This window comes from Nerophis ophidion, linkage group LG11 (assembly GCF_033978795.1).
Source record: "Nerophis ophidion isolate RoL-2023_Sa linkage group LG11, RoL_Noph_v1.0, whole genome shotgun sequence".
NCBI classification, from domain to species: domain Eukaryota; kingdom Metazoa; phylum Chordata; class Actinopteri; order Syngnathiformes; family Syngnathidae; genus Nerophis; species Nerophis ophidion.
In genome coordinates, this window is record NC_084621.1 from 13,549,854 (window position 1) to 13,561,013 (window position 11,160).

The following is an 11,160-nucleotide window of genomic DNA, read 5'->3' on the forward strand; positions in this document are numbered from 1 at the left end:
GGACCCTATTGTATTTATAAGGTTTTATTATTATTATTAGGGACCAAACGTCCCTTTGGGACAGAGGACCCTATTGTATTTATAAGGTTTTATTATTATTATTAGGGAGCAAACGTCCCTTTGGGACAGAGGACCCTATTGTATTAATAAGGTTTTATTATTATTATGAGGGACCAAACGTCCCTTTGGGACAGAGGACCCTATTGTATTTATAAGGTTTTATTATTATTATTAGGGACCAAACGTCCCTTTGGGACAGAGGACCCTATTGTATTTATAAGGTTTTATTATTATTATTAGGGAGCAAACGTCCCTTTGGGACAGAGGACCCTATTGTATTTATAAGGTTTTATTATTATTATGAGGGACCAAACGTCCCTTTGGGACAGAGGACCCTATTGTATTTATAAGGTTTTATTATTATTATTAGGGACCAAACGTCCCTTTGGGACAGAGGACCCTATTGTATTTATAAGGTTTTATTACTATTATTAGGGACCAAACGTCCCTTTGGGACAGAGGACCCTATTGTATTTATAAGGTTTTATTACTATTATTAGGGACCAAACGTCCTTTTGGGACAGAGGACCCTATTGCATTTATAAGGGTTTATTATTATTATTCTTTATTATTCCGCCGCCTCTTTGAGCTGTAATTTGACCCCCTTAACATGCTTCAAAACTCACTAAATGTGACAAACACATCAGGACTGGCGAAAATTGCCATCTAATAAAAAACCAAACCCCAAAACCTAAAATTGCGCTCTAGCACACCGTAGGAAAAAACACAGACAAAACTGCTTTTAACTTCCGTTCGGAATGTCGTAGAGCAGGGGTGCCCACACTTTTTCTGCCGGCGAGCTACTTTTCAATTGACCAACTCGAGGGGATCTACCTCATTTATATATATCATTTATATTTATTTATTTATGAAAGAGACATTTTTGTAAACAAGTTAAATATGTTTAATGATAATACAAGCATGTGTAACACATATAGATGTCTTTCTTTCACAAAGACAAGAATATAAGTTGGTGTATTACCTGATTCTGATGACTTGCATTGATTGGAATCAGACAGTAATGATGATAACGCCCACATTTTCAAATGGAGGAGAAAAAAAGTTGTCCTTTCTGTACAATACCACATGAAAGTGGTTGGTTTTTGGCATCTAATTCATCCAGCTTCCATACACTTTACAAGAAAAAGCATTGGCGGCAAATTCCGTAGCTTGCTTGATTGACATTCACGGCACCCGAGGGTCTTGTGAGATGACGCTGGCTGCTGCCAGTTCATTATTATGAAAATATGACCGAGAGGAAGGCGAGAAACACTTTTTATTTCAACAGACTTTCGCGCCGTCCCTTCCGTCAAAACTCTAAAGGCTGACTGCACATTTCCTATCTTCACAATAAAAGCCCTGCTTCATGCTGCCTGCGCTAACTAAATAAGGGTCTCGGAAAGCTGCCGTGCACAAGTGATGTGCACGCCAGCTTTCTGAGGGATCGCTTGTGCACGCCAGTTTTCTGAGACTCTGGCGCCTATCTTAGCTACAATCGGGTGGAAGGCGATGGTCATCTAATGAGTTACTATGGTCATCTAATTAGTTACTATGGTCATCTAATTAGTTACTATCCTCATCAAATGAGTTACTATGGTCATCTAATGAGTTACTATGGTCATCTAATGAGTTACTATGGTCATCTAATGAGTTACTATAGTCATCTAATTAGTTACTCTGGTCATCTACGTCACAGCAGCTCAGACGAGGCACCAAGCAGTGTGGGCGGGAAGCGTTTCCACAGAGGCGGAAGGAGATTTTCACAACAAAGTTCTAAATCTTAGTGATATATCAGATTGTAGGTGGCTTTATTTTGTACCCTTCGCGTTCATATTTCACTGTTTGTTGCATTTTTGTTGCATTTCACTCGATTGTAAAATATGTCGATGGAAAGGGGGTGTGATGTTCATATTTTGTCGATATTCAGTGTTTTATCCTTTATAGAAAAATGTAAAATTCCATTCCATTTTTTAAGGCGTATGTCATACCGTTTTTAGCATTCAATCAGACATTATTGTGAGGTTTTGTATTAGTGTTCATAAAAATTGATATATTTTTGCCTCTAAATGTGGCCCCCGAGTCAAAATAATAGCCCAGGCCTGGTTCAGACTGTTGTCACACTACAAGCTGCTCATTGGAAGGAAGGCGTAGTCATGATCGGATTCCTTACGATGTACATTTCTCCCGTGTTCCCGAGAACACAAAAAACCACGAGCTCACGTCGATCTCGGACGCCGTCCAGCGCCGCAGGCTGCAACGATTACACGGCCGCCGCCTATTAGCGTGTGACACACCACACCTGTTTGCTTTTTTCCATGATTGCTTGCCTCCCAAATGTTGGATGCCGTTTCTCAAAAGCTCCCGATGTTATGACAAGGACTACAGCAGAGGGTCTTGCCTGCAGGGGGGTTACAAGACCAGGACCTGGGATGTACAGCCGTGGTCAAAAGTTTACAAACACTTGTGAAGAATGGTAAATGGGTTGTACTTGGATAGCGTTTTTCTACCTTCAAGGTACTCAAAGCGCTTTGACCATACTTGCACTGCAAAAATTGAAATCTAAGTAAGATTAAATATGTCAAATAAGGCTGATATTTGCTTATTTTCTGTCTGATAAGATCATTCTTCTCACTAAGAAGATTTTACGTTATGTTATGTACACTACTAGCTCACTAGTGCAACAACAACACCCGAAATGTGTCCCGTCCGACCGGAACTCTCGAATAACTAAAGTTCCTTGGATGAATAAAATGAACTCACTACACCAGTAGAAGCATTTAAGTCTCACCTTAAAACTCATTTGTATACTCTAGCTTTTAAATAGACTCCCTTTTTAGACCAGTTGATCTGCCGTTTCTTTTCTTTTTCTCCTATGTCCCACTCTCCCTTGTGGAGGGGGTCCGGTACAATCCGATCCGGTGGCCATGTACTGCTTGCCTGTGTATCGGCTGGGGACATCTCTGCGCTGCTGATCCGCCTCCGCTTGGGAGGGTTTCCTGCTGGCTCCGCTGTGAACGGGACTCTCGCTGCTGTGTTGGATCCGCTTTGGACTGGACTCTCGCGACTGTGTTGGATCCATTATGGATTGAACTTTCACAGTATCATGTTAGACCCGCTCGACATCCATTGCTTTCCTCCTCTCTAAGGTTCTCATAGTCATCATTGTCACCGACGTCCCACTGGGTGTGAGTTTTCCTTGCCCTTATGTGGGCCTACCGAGGATGTCGTGGTGGTTTGTGCAGCCCTTTGAGACACTAGTGATTTAGGGCTATATAAGTAAACATTGATTGATTGATTGATTGATGTTTTAGCGCTTTCATGGCAAGTTTACTGACATATAAAAGTAAGAACTTTACACGACTTTGTATTACAAATGTTGGTAGAAATGGCAACGGTGGAGAATGAATGTCCCATAACAAGAAGATAGAGAAAAAGAAGGACCTTATTGACTGCAGCGTGGACTACACAATTTCAGGACTTATGCAGATCCCAAATACACATCAGCAGGTACCAATAGGTAAGAAAAGTTGGATTTGCATAATATTGCAAAAGCAAACTAGATAATATGCCTCCTAATAGGTGCCATTTTGGGGTCCTTAAAACACCCACCATGATGATACCTGTACGTTGAAGCACAGTACGTCTGACTATGGTAGCTGTGACTATGGTAGCGGTGTGGCATCGTAGCTTACCAAAGTCGTATTTAAAAATTCGGACATTTTTGAGTGCCGTCTGTAATGTTCTATATTCTCAATGAAACATCAAAGTTTTGGTGATGCTTGCTCATGGGTACTTGCGCCAATTTATTGAACAGGCGTCAGTCAACCCGCAGTCCAAAGACTGCCATCTACTGGTCAGTTATCATTACACCATGTAGCAAATAAAATTTATTTGAGGGCGGTAAGCACAAACAAAATTAATACGTACATTAGGTGCACATGACATACATACAACATTATACATCAGTTAAATTCATCATTTCGCAATACACAATACATCATATAATAGCTCATTTGGAATTTGATGCCTGCGACGTGTTTCAAGAAAGTTGGCACAAGTGGCAAAAAAGAGTGAGAAAGTTGAGGGATGCCCGTCAAAGACTTGTTTGGAACATCCCACAGGTGAACGGGCTAATTGGGAACAGGTGGGTGCCGTGATTGGCTATTGGGGGCGGCATAGCTCGGTTGGTAGAGCGGCCGTGCCAGCAACTTGAGGGTTGCTGGTTCGATTCCCGCTTCCGTCATCCTAGTCACTGCCGTTGTGTCCTTGGGCAAGACACTTTACCCACCTGCTCCCAGTGCCACCCACGCTGGTTTAAATATAACTTAGATATTGGGTTCCACTATGTAAAGCGCTTTGAGTCACTAGAGAAAAGCGCTATATAAATATAATTCACTTCACTTCACATCATGTCCGAAAGGAGTAGGAAGAAGCAAAGCTTATTCAATCCTACCCCTTTTCCACTTCAGAGCGCCCACAATATATACATTCATTCACTGACCTTCTTTATAATATCAAAATAGCAAAATGACATCTATGAGTGATTAACACAGCAGTTTTCTAACATCTACTTAATTATTTCAGTCATTATTAACATACTAAGATGAAGAATATCTTATTTTCAATAACTTTGAAAGTGTTTCTCATAATACTTCTTCTTTGTACTTTGTAAGCACTATTAATTTAAACATCCTCTTAACCTTCCTCTTGTGTTAGCTTTCTGTTACCATCTCTTATGTTAACGGGTCGGTTTTGACCCATGTCTTAAATCAGCTATAAAATACACTAAAAACAATTATCTATCATCCAATTTGTTTCTCATCTCTTGGTTACCTCGTTAGGCTTCCTTATCCTTGAAAATCCATCCATCCATCCATCCATTTTCTACCGCTTATTCCCTTTTGGGGTCGCGGGGGGCGCTGGCGCCTATCTCAGCTACAATCGGGCGGAAGGCGGGGTACACCCTGGACAAGTCGCCACCTCATCGCAGGGCCAACACAGATAGACAGACAACATTCACACTCACATTCACACACTAGGGCCAATTTAGTGTTGCCAATCAACCTATCCCCAGGTGCATGTCTTTGTCTATCCTTGAAAATATTGGTTTTAATATTTTTGGTTTGGGCCATTGGGCCTTTTTTTGTCAGTATACCCCTCGATTTCAATTTTTAAAAATGGTAAAACGAACCTCAAGAGGATCATATAAATTAAAAAAACGGTTGTTGTGTTACCTAACTATTACTAAGGGGTATTAGAACACATCTCTTAAATACATGTGTTTTATTTATTTTTTCATTTTAAGAATTTTAACTATAGTAACATCTATGGTGTTACGGGTCAATTTCGACCCATATATATTTACTTCAAGAAAAAGGCTAAAACTTATTTTTTTCAGCAACAGAAATCCAACATCAAACAAACAACAACCAACAACCAATCAAGCAAATGAAACCAAGAGAAATAGATTACTAGTTCCAAAACTAATAAAAAAACAAAATCAGAGTGGCAAAAAGTGACACTTTTAGTGTCCGTCTTTTGTTTGTTTTTGTACAGGATAACAAGGTAAAATGAGAATCCACTAAAGCTCACATGATTGGGAGAGGAGCTGGCTGTCAGTGTGTTCAGTTTTGGCTCTTATCTTTGCTTTACCATCTTATTTTTATAACTGGGTCGAAACCGACCCTAACAACACCAAGGGCATAATTTCTACCAGAGCATTTTAAAATTTAGTGAAAAAAATTAAAATGTTTTATTTACTTGACAAAGAGGTTCCTGATGCAAAAAAACAAATGTATGTGGTGTTTTTATGCATTTAAAAACTAAAACGGGTCGGTGCCGACCCTAACACAAGACGAAGGTTGAACTGGCTCATATCAGTACAATGTTTAACTTCTTTACTTAATCCATTCCATAATTTAATTCCACATACTGATATGCTAAAAGTTGTAAGTGTTGTACGTGCATACAAATGTTTTAAGTTAGATTTTCCTCTAAGGTTATATTCCTCCTCTTTAGTTGAGAAGAATTGTTGTACATTCTTTGTTTGCAGGTTATAATTGACTTTGTACATCAATTTAGCTGTTTGCAATTTTATCAAGTCATGGAGCTTTAATATTTTTGACTCAATAAATAAAGGGTTTGTATGTTCTCTATATCCAACATTGTGTATTATTCTAATACACAATGTTGGATATTAATGCTAGACATGGTCTCCCCATGTCTAGCATTAAAAGATTACAGTTGGTACAAAATGCGGCTGCTAGACTTTTGACAAGAACAAGAAAGTTTGATCACATTACGCCTATACTGGCTCACCTGCACTGGCTTCCTGTGCACTTAAGATGTGACTTTAAGGTTTTACTACTTACGTATAAAATACTACACGGTCTAGCTCCAGCCTATCTTGCCGATTGTATTGTACCATATGTCCCGGCAAGAAATCCGCGTTCAAAAGACTCCGGCTTATTAGTGATTCCTAGAGCCCAAAAAAAGTCTGCGGGCTATAGAGCGTTTTCCGTTCGGGCTCCAGTACTCTGGAATGCCCTCCCGGTAACAGTTCGAGATGCTACCTCAGTAGAAGCATTTAAGTCTCACCTTAAAACTTATCTGTATACTTTAGCCTTTAAATAGACCTCCTTTTTCGACCAGTTGATCTGCCGCTTCTTTTCTTTCTCCTATGTCCCCCCCTCCCTTGTGGAGGGGGTCCGGTCCGATGACCATGGATGAAGTACTGGCTGTCCAGAGTCGAGACCCAGGATGGACCGCTCGTCGGGACCCAATATGGACCGCTCGCCTGTGTATCGGTTGGGGACATCTCTACGCTGCTGATCCGCCTCCGCTTGAGATGGTTTCCTGTGGACGGGACTCTCGCTGTTGTCTTGGATCCGCTTGAACTGAACTCTCGCGGCTGTGTTGGAGCCACTATGGATTGAACTTTCACAGTATCATGTTAGACCCGCTCGACATCCATTGCTTTCGGTCCCCTAGAGGGGGGGGGGGGTTGCCCACATCTGAGGTCCTCTCCAAGGTTTCTCATAGTCAGCATTGTCACTGGCGTCCCACTGGATGTGAATTCTCCCTGCCCACTGGGTGTGAGTTTTCCTTGCCCTTTTGTGGGTTCTTCCGAGGATGTTGTAGTCGTAATGATTTGTGCAGTCCTTTGAGACATTTGTGATTTGGGGCTATATAAATAAACATTGATTGATTGATGATTGAATCGATCATTTTTGTAACACAGTTAACGAATGTAGCGCACATTTGTAGTTGTTTCCCCATATTTCTGCACAATAACTCAGATATGGTAACACTAGCGAGCAGTAGAGAATATAAAGTTATTTTTGACCCAGGACGTATTTTGCTTTATTCGTTATTGAAATATTTTTTGCCACCTTATGTTGTATGTTTTGTATATGAGATTTCCAGTTCATTTGATCATCTATTAGTGATTCCCAAAGCCCAAAAAAAGTCTGCGGGCTATAGAGCGTTTTCCAATTGGGGCTCCAGTACTCTGGAATGCCCTCCCGGTAACAGTTTGAGATGCTACCTCAGTAGAAGCATTTAAGTCTCACCTTAAAACTCATTTGTATACTCTGACCTTTAAATAGACTCCCTTTTTAGACCAGTTGATCTGCCGTTTCTTTTCTTTTTCTTCTATGTCCCACTCTCCCTTGTGGAGGGGGTCCGGTCCGATCCGGTGGCCATGTACTGCTTGCCTGTGTATCGGCTGGGGACATCGCTGCGCTGCTGATCCGCCTCCGCTTGGGATGGTTTCCTGCTGTGAACGGGACTCTCACTGCTGTGTTGGATCCGCTTTGGACTGGACTCTCGCGACTGTGTTGGATCCATTATGGATTGAACTTTCACAGTATCATGTTAGACCCGCTCGACATCCATTGCTTTCCTCCTCTCCAAGGTTCTCATAGTCATCATTGTCACCGACGTCCCACTGGGTGTGAGTTTTCCTTGCCCTTATGTGGGCCTACCGAGGATGTCGTAGTGGTTTGTGCAGCCCTTTGAGACACTAGTGATTTAGGGCTATATAAGTAAACATTGATTGATTGATTCATTAATACTCCCGTTTTGTATTAAGTGTTCCTAAAAAAAAGAATATACAAGCCCCAGACACATTTTTTTTTCTCTAAAATTGGCCCCCTAAGTCAAAAATGCATCAACTGGAATCCGACATTATTCCAATTTATGTTAATTAATATGCATTGTCCCTATTAGAAAATAAATAAATGCGATGGGGAATTATAAAAACAAAGCAAGTTGATGAAGGAGTCTAGGAAGGTAAGGTCTGAATACCTTAAAGAGGTTGTGCAGAAGTCAACCGTGGCCTCAGAGGGGGGGGTCAGTAAAGCAAGCATTAACACTTAAGCCTATGTTATCAGCCTTATCTGATTGACTGGAGGAGCTAAAGTGCACTTAATTAAAGGAGACCCCTGAGAGCAATGCGGTCCCCTTCTCTTCCTTTCTGCCTAATAAGAGGTGCTAAACTCTAACGTCCTCAAACTATTGAGCACGGGAAAGCATTTCCCTTCACGGCACATCCTGGCTCACACGTAGTGTAGCAGCTTCTCTTTGGAACAACTTGCACGGTCCAAACATATACTGGGGTGACAACACGCTGTGAGGCTTGATTTGCACGCTCGGCAAAATAGCGAAAGTGAAACAGAGGTGAAAGTGCAAGGCAGGGTTAGACAAAGGTGTCTTTGGTGGTTATCTGGCTAAATAAACCCGAGTGCTCATCAATCAATCAATCAATGTTTATTTATATAGCCCCAAATCACAAATGTCTCAAAGGACTGCACAAACCATTACGACTACAACATCCTCGGAAGAACCCACATAAAGGCAAGGAAAACTCACATCCAGTGGGACGCCAGTGACAATGCTGACTATGAGAAACCTTGGAGAGGACCTCAGATGTGGGCAACCCCCCCCTCTAGGGGACCGAAAGCAATGGATGTCGAGCGGGTCTAACATGATACTGTGAAAGTTCAATCCATACTGGCTCCAACACAGCCGCGAGAGTTCAGTTCAAGCGGATCCAAGACAGCAGCGAGAGTCCCGTCCACAGGAAACCATCTCAAGCGGATCAGCAGCGTAGAGATGTCCCCAACCAATACAGGCGAGCGGTCCATCCTGGGTCTCGACTCTGGACAGCCAGTACTGAGCAATAAAGTTTGATTGAATTGATTGAAGCTTGTATTAGTAGATTGCACAGTACAGTACATATTTTGTACAATTGACCACTAAATGGTAACACCCCAATAAGTTTTTCGAACCTTAATCAATTCATGGTAAGTCACGTAAGACGCGCAAGTTGAAGTCAAAATGCTTATCAATGCGAGCAGGTTCTGTGAAATAAAGATGAATGGAGCTGGCCATAGAGTGGAAAACATGCGTACTCACCAGTGTGCAGTGAGAACAAATCATGTCCAAGTCAATGCTTCGCTCCACACCGAGCGCTTGATGCAGGCTGCACAAAAAACATATTTCCTCCAAAATCTGTGGAAATAAAACATTCATCACAAATAAGCCGGCCAAGACGGTTCTCGCTGCTGTGGTCGCCTAAAGACTGCGAGTGTGTGTGCGAGTGTGTGTGTGTGTGCGTGAGTCTGGGAAAGAGGTGGTAACTTCCTCTCCAAGTTGGAGGCTGACTAACACACTTCTCTCTCTTTCTCTCTGCAAGCGGCAAGAAAAAGCTGACACCCCCACCCCTCAAAACACATACTCTTTTTCCAGCGAGGAAAAAAAAAAAAAGGAACAGCCTAAAATGGTCAAGATTGTAGGAGGAAGGGAGGGGAAGTGTGGAAGTGGGCGGTGTGGCTATCAAGTATGTTTTTCCGCCAAACAAACAATGGGTGATTAGCGGTGCGTGAAAGGATGCACGGTAGGTCAAATATCTCCGGCGTTGGAAGATGACCGACGTGTCGACGGGACTAAAAGACTTCAGACAGAAACACGAGCGACATTTTGATTGACAATTTTAACCAACATTTTTTTTTTTAGATAAGAAAATATGGACTTCGCGAAATAAGGCATGTTGCCAGACCAGCAGTTTTATCAGAACTACACAACCACATACTGTTTTCTGACAAAGGTCACCCAATTGGTAAAAGGACTATTTTTATATTGTTTTACCAGTAAAAATGTAATAATAATTAATAATATATATTTTAAAGAGTTGATGTATATAGATTAGATTAGATTAGATAGTACTTTATTTATTCCGTCAGGAGAGTTCCTTCAGGAAAATTACAATTTTCAGCACAATCCCATTCAAGATCAGACAAACATTAGAGGGAGACAGAACAGGATCGCTGACGGGTCTGCCGGCTTCCAGCGCCCCTTACAAAAAAGATGACATACAGGTAAACGGGGGGAGGGGGAGAAGAAAAAAATAGAGGATTAAAATAAAATAAAAGAAATCGGTCTTAGCCTGTGGTGAAGAAGGAGCTGAGCCGGAAGGCAAAGCTCTCAATTTACCGGTCGATCTACGTTCCCATCCTCACCTATGGTCATGAGCTTTGGGTCATGACCGAAAGGATAAAATCACGGGTACAAGCGGCCGAAATGAGTTTCCTCCGCCGTGTGGTGGGTCTCTCCCTTAGAGATAGGGTGAGAAGCTCTGCCATCCGGGAGGAACTCAAAGTAAAGCCGCTGCTCCTTCACATCGAGAGGAGCCAGATGAGGTGGTTCGGGCATCTGGTCAGGATGCCACCCGAACGCCTCCCTAGGGAGGTGTTTAGGGCACGTCCAACCGGTAGGAGGCCACGGGGAAGACCCAGGACACGTTGGGAGGACTATGTCTCCCGGCTGGTCTGGGAACGCCTCGGGATCCCCCGGGAAGAGCTAGACGAAGTGGCTGGAGAGAGGGAAGTCTGGGTTTCCCTGCTTAGGCTGTTGCCCCCGCGACCCGACCTCGGATAAGCAGAAGATGATGGATGGATGGATGGATGGGTCTTAGCCTAGGCCCTGGAGTGGGGGTGCAGACTGAGGCCAAGGGAGAAAAACAACAACTCATAGCCATAGTACAGCTGCTTTAATGTCTTTAATGTCCATTGTGTTCTTTGATATTTGATGTTTCCCTCT

The 11,160-nt window shown here is 42.3% G+C and overlaps 1 protein-coding gene across 3 annotated transcripts in view; it reads right to left on the reverse strand.

Moving 5' to 3' along the window:
• eva1ba (eva-1 homolog Ba (C. elegans)) overlaps positions 1-9,772 on the reverse strand; it is a 46,466-nt gene extending 36,694 nt beyond the window's left edge. For 2 of the 3 annotated variants that reach the window (XM_061915126.1, XM_061915127.1), the window contains exon 1: positions 9,478-9,770. The gene's annotated coding sequence lies outside the window, so the exon portion shown is untranslated. Of the gene's footprint in view, positions 1-9,477 lie in introns of all 3 variants that reach the window. The other variant, XM_061915128.1, reaches the window with a different exon arrangement.
• Between the last annotated feature and the right edge of the window lie 1,388 nt (positions 9,773-11,160).